Source organism: Canis lupus, chromosome 25 (genome assembly GCF_048164855.1).
Source record: "Canis lupus baileyi chromosome 25, mCanLup2.hap1, whole genome shotgun sequence".
Taxonomy (NCBI): domain Eukaryota; kingdom Metazoa; phylum Chordata; class Mammalia; order Carnivora; family Canidae; genus Canis; species Canis lupus.
Genome location: NC_132862.1, coordinates 27598455 through 27604479, shown reverse-complemented (window position 1 = coordinate 27604479; position 6025 = coordinate 27598455). Strand labels below are relative to the sequence as shown.

The following is a 6025-nucleotide window of genomic DNA, read 5'->3' as shown; positions in this document are numbered from 1 at the left end:
AAAAAAAAATTTAAAAAAAGTAATGTCACAGAGGATTTGTGCATTGAGGTCAAGCTGACCAATCATTAGTTAAAATCAATTAGCTAAATTGTATTACATGTTTGCTCAATTGAACTTTTAGAACTTTTCCTTTTTCCAACTAGATGCCAGTTGTAATTAATAGCCAGAATACTGTCCCATATTAGAGTGATGAAGTAAATATAATGCCCTTCATCTACTTTAATCAAGGTTCATGGTGCTACAGAGGAGACAGGTCCTTGCAAGAACATCTGGCAGCCAGAGTGGTAATGTGAATGCTTGGAATTACTTAGTTGGGACAACACAATGTGTCAGCATTAAGCCACACAGGATCAGAACAGTTCCTGTTATGTGCAGGGAAACTGAATAACTGAGAATCACACGTTAGCCTCCATTTTATGGCTGGAATCCCAGAAATGCCAACGGGAACTGTGGATGTTGACCAGAAAGATGTGACCTATCCATCTCACTTGGTAGGTCTGGTGCACTTTAAAATATAATTTATGTATTGATGGGAATTTTTTTTCTTTAAAACTGGGATAATGATGTTCAATCAGTGCTTGCTTTTATGAAAAATGAACTAGTGAATGTAGCTTTATCTGGTTTTTGTTTTTGTTTTTTACCGAAAGTAATTTGCCACAATAAGATATTTTAATGATTCTTGTGTTGATAGGAATTCTAGCTAGCAGTTTAAGAGGAAAATAATGGCTTAGGATGCCATGGGGAACTTCTAAACACTCTGGATATTTATTTGCTTGTACTTTCAGGTTACAGCAGAGGTCATCCATAACTGCAAGGCCTGGTTTACTCTTAATCCTGCATTGATCTGAGAAAATTAAAGAAAAAAAAAGATGAGGTGGAACAGGAGGAATTAGGTCATGAGTTTAAACTTTTAAGAAGTCAATATGTGAGATTGATAAAGACAGATATTGAGGTTTTTGGAGAAAGAAGCCTTAATAAAAAGCTTGGAGTGGTTTGCTGATCCATTCTTTGTCTTGAACTAAATTCTCTTGGCTTATTTACTGCTTGTTTTCTGCTTTTCTGTTTTTTTGTTTTGTTTTGTCTTTAGATATTTTTTTGTTCTTACTCTTCCTTCGTTGCTGAGTTGATATTACTTTTAACTATATATAATAGAAATCTGATTACAATGCCCTTATCAAATTGAACTTATTTTTTTACATTTCAAAAGAAATCTGGAGTTAGGCAACTCAGGATGGCACAACAGCTTTAAGGAACCATTAAGGACCCAGATTCCTTTTTTTCTTCCATGCTACTCTCCTTTGTGACTTTATCTTGGTGTTCACAAATGCTTGTTCCATCTCTAGGTATCCTGTTCGTGTTTCAGGCAGAAAGACGGGGTACAGTTGAGGAGAAAAGCGTGTGTTAACTGTTTATCTTCCTTTTGAATTAGGGAAACAACAGATTTTACAGAAGCCCTTCCCACTAGACTTCCTCTTACATCTTATCAGACAGAAGTACGGTCATATGGCTTTAGCTTCAAGTCTATCTTTGAAGGATGAACATTTTTAATTTAGCACATCTCCATCCCAAAGAATATTGTAATTCTATAGGTAGTGATGAAAGGGAAAATAGATACTACACAGGCAAGTAGTACCATCTGCTACAGTTGTTAACTAAAGTCAGCTTCGGAACTTTCTTGCTTGTTTTTCCATCAAGGAAGTGGCATATATGATATTCCAAATTATAATAATCTCCTAGCCCAACCAAGTCATTCTTGATGCTTCCACAAGTTCTCTTTCTAAACCACAGATCTGATGAGGTCACTGCCACTGCCTTCAGGAAGCAATCTGGATTTCTTTAATGTAGCATACATGATCTGACTCCACTTGTCTTCCCAGCTACTTGCCCTGCTCCTCACCCATATGTGCTCTATGTACCAGGCCTTCTAAACTACGTGTACTGTTCTTTCATGTTTCTATGTACCTGCCTGTGCTGCTTAATTTGCTTGCATTGTCTGTCCCCCATGAGTCTATTGTTAAATTACGTACTTTTTTTTTTTTTTTTGGCAAGACCCTGCATCATTGTTCCCCCTGAAATGTGGCCCTAGGTGGCTACTGCTTCCTTTGTCAGCCCACTGTGCTTTGAACATGAATCTGTGCACTTTCTCTCACTCTTTTAAAGTTGTCACTCCAACTATACTGTGAGTTGACATGGAATCCTATCGTATTTACTCATGTCTTATTCATATCATTAATGTAGTACCTAGCATAAAGTAAGCCCTCAATAACTGCTTCTTGGGTGGTTGAATGAATAAACTGATCAGCCATGTACACCACTGTACACCACCATCCTTAGGATTTCTGCCTCCATTAAAAAACCTTTTACCTTAATAGTAAGACCAGAGTAAATCAACATAAATGCTCTTCATGAATATGTTCATTTCCATGTAATTGTAATTCCTTACTATAATTATCTCTATAGGGAAAATATCTTGTGTAAATATCACATAATACTTCCAAGACTAATTCTTTAATGTTTTCTCTAATACATGTTTAATGGTGTGAGATATAATATTTAGGACATACAGTGGTCATGTAGGACATGGAGAATGTAACCCAAGGCTGACACCACTAATGCCTATAGAAATCCCAGGTTCACATGTTACTATGCCAGAGAACTGCATAGGGATTTGCTTTTCTTGCAGGAATTATGAAACGAAGCAGCAGATATTGAGTAGAAATTCCATAATTCACTGCTCTACTCAGAGAAAGTCAAATGTTTATTAGGTTTTCAGTTGGTAACTGTTATTTTTAGGTATTGTTGTGAATTACATTTTAAGGAAGTGTGCCCAGAATTATTAAAATCTTCCATGTCAGATATTGCTTTGAAATAATTTTACCTTTACTGTTACGGGGAACAGCCTCACACATGATTTTTTTTTTTTTAATTTATTCATGATAGACATAGAGAGAGGGTGTGGGCAGAGACACAGGCAGAGGGAGAAGCAGGCTCCATGCCGGGAGCCCTATGCGGACTCGATCCGGGGACTCCAGGATCATGTCCTGTGCCAAAGGCAGCCGCCAAACTGCTGAACCACCCAGGAAATCTCCTTTTTTTTTTTTTCCTTTTTTGTGTTCATTTCTAAAATTTCCTTTCAAACTATTTATCTCTGTGTGCATTGGCTTGTGTTTAGTTTGAAAAGTCACTTCTGTGTTTTCATTTAGGGAAGTGTATCTCTTACATAAATTCAGGTAAGACAGTAATAATGAATTCTGAGTTTCTGATCAGAGGCTGTGTTTGTGAGGAAGGAAGGGAGGCTGTGTTCAGAGGAAGGAAATTATAAGGATTTGTTTTAAGGAAAAAAATCTGTATTTCAGATTCTCTAGTTTCTGGTGACACTGTATGTATAAGGCTCACATGGTGAGATATTTTCTCAGGAATAAAGTTTTGGTATGATGTATTATTATTCAGTGTTCAAGTGCCTGTGAGTGGGATAATACTTCTGTCTGTGGCCCTGAGCATAAACTTGACTTCAGAAGAGAAGGAGGTGCAGACAAGACGTTCTCTTTTTTTCTCCACACATGAGCAGTAGGACATGAGACCTGGGAAGAAAGAAGTAAGCAAAATGTGGAACGTTACTGCAACACAGCTTTGCCAGGTTTCAGAGTTTTGCTTTTTCTTCAGGTCAGGTCACTCCAGTCTAATTGAACTTCTTTCTCTGAACTCCTGTAGTTCTTGGTTTGTATCATAAATCTAATCCTCTTAATGGATTGCTCTATATTGTTTTCTAGTTGTTTCAAATTTTGTCTTCTTGATGGTATTAATGTCAAAGACAGAACAAGGCTGGCTTCACAGTGGACCTCTTTTCTTGAATACATCCTATCCGTTGGAATGAGACAGAAATTACATAAGGATATTTTAGTATCCTTATGCCTAGTATTTCTGTAATGCTTGCTGTTAGAATTTCATAATGCTTATTTTTTTAAGCAGAAATAAAGATTGCATTTCTTTCAAACAGACTTTATTAGTAATCATTTTTGATAGAGGAACAGAGATTGGAGCTATTTGTCTTTGATTATATAGCTAATGTTAGAAATGCAAAAAGCTTCGATTTTCTTGACTTCCTAAGCTAAACCAACCTAGCATCAGCTTTGAGAGTTACATGAATTCTCTTAAGCAGATTTCATACTGGCTCTGGTGCCAGCTCATTGCCAACATTGACAAACATAGACACCCCCGCTGTGGTTGCTGCTAGGCATGGTAAGATGAATGCCTCCTGGTCAAAGCTTGAGGATGGTTTGGTGACATTCCATTTGTAAACAGATTTTTGGTGCTTGATAAATACACACATTCACACACACATACACACACATTCTTACAAAGAAAACTAAACTATGGCTAATTCTATTTCATAAAATAATCCTCAAGTCGACCAACTACAAGGGAGACTTTTTTTTCTAGTTTTCTAGAAATTAAAGTTTTCTCTAGTTATTTACCAAGCATATAGTTGTATTCATGAAAATGGTAATAATTAATTAACAATGCTATTGAAACACAGTGCCAACAATTAGCTTACCATATATCATGATTTCAAACTAACTGGGCTAAGAATCCAAGGTAGAAAGACAAAAACACTCAAAAATGTGTACTTGGCATTAAGAAATTACCAAACTAATAAAGAGAAAGTCATTTTAAGTTGAGTAGTCTTGAAATAATCATTATTATTTATGCAAATTATGGTCCTCTTTGGACATATACAGTATGACTTATTACTTCTGGACTTCATAGCTTAAAGGGAATTTCTATAAATATTTCACTTGCTTTGATCTTTTTAGACTTGGGGAGAAGTAGATCAAGTATTACTATCTCTGTGTATGGATGGGGAGAAATGTTTCTCAAGCTCAAATGAGTGGAGTTATTGTGCTTGTTTGATTGTTTGTTAACTCTGAGACTTGCTCAATTTCAATCCTTCCATCTTCTTTAGTTTTTCTATTCCAGATAGGGAGATTTCTCTTCTAGATGAAGATATACTCTGCCTGTTATATATCTATTCCATTGTCCCATTGTTTATATTTTCATTATTGAATGCCCATTTCCTATTTATGTCTTAATTTCCTCATCTGCCAAATGCAGATAATGATACTGCTTATCTCAGAGGCTATCAGAAGAGGGCATAACATAAAATACAGGTAGCACTGTACACTGGAATACTGTGATTAATTTTCACATTTGTTTCACACTCGTGTCCACCAGGCACACATGGGACACATACACACACATACGTGCCTCACCTCAATTAGCAGTGGTGCTACTGTGGCTAGGTAGAGCCATGATTCAGTTTATCTGCAAGAGGTACAATAGCGCCTCCAACAGCACTTCTCAGACTTTTTCTCTCAGGACACCTTCACAATTTTAAGAGTTATTGAAACTCCCTAGAGATTTCTAAATTTCGGGGGATGATATCTACCAACTTCTATATTAAATATTAGAAATTCAAACAAATTTTTTGAATATTTATTAATTTTAAAATAACAATAATAAACCTATTAGTTAACATAGACAACTTAAAAATACTACCTTTTTTTGAAACAAAAGAATTGTGTGACAAAATCTGGCTGAGGCCTTCTGAAATCCATTCTCTGTCCTCATCAGGAAGGAGACAATGAGGCTTTGCCTTGGCTGTGATACTTATAAACATGCAAAGATAGAGATATCACCTACGAATTTGTCCATGTGATTGGGCACACACCCCACAACTATATAGATAAAGCTGGTAGAACCTGTAAGTGGCATTTTATGACTTATTTACTCTACCAGTAAATCACAGGGAGGCCTTCCTTCCACATACTTTTGCCTTAATATCCTTTAACTGAATTTTAGATTATAATGGTGATTATAAATATAAAACCACTGAGAAATGGTGCTTCTATGAATCAGTAACACTAAGAATATGACAAGAATATTGAAATGAAAAAAGGTTTTGCTGTAGTAAGTGATATTTTAAAGAAACTAAGATAGATACTGGCCTTCTCATGGCATAATAATA

General features: G+C 36.0%; 1 long non-coding RNA gene across 1 annotated transcript in view; it reads left to right on the top strand.

Moving 5' to 3' along the window:
- Positions 1 to 328: 328 nt before the first annotated feature.
- LOC140616861 (uncharacterized) overlaps positions 329 to 6025 on the top strand; it is a 160466-nt gene continuing 154769 nt past the window's right edge. The window contains exon 1 of the long non-coding RNA XR_012017187.1: positions 329 to 491. This is a non-coding gene — a long non-coding RNA (uncharacterized lncRNA). The remainder of the gene's footprint in view (positions 492 to 6025) is intronic.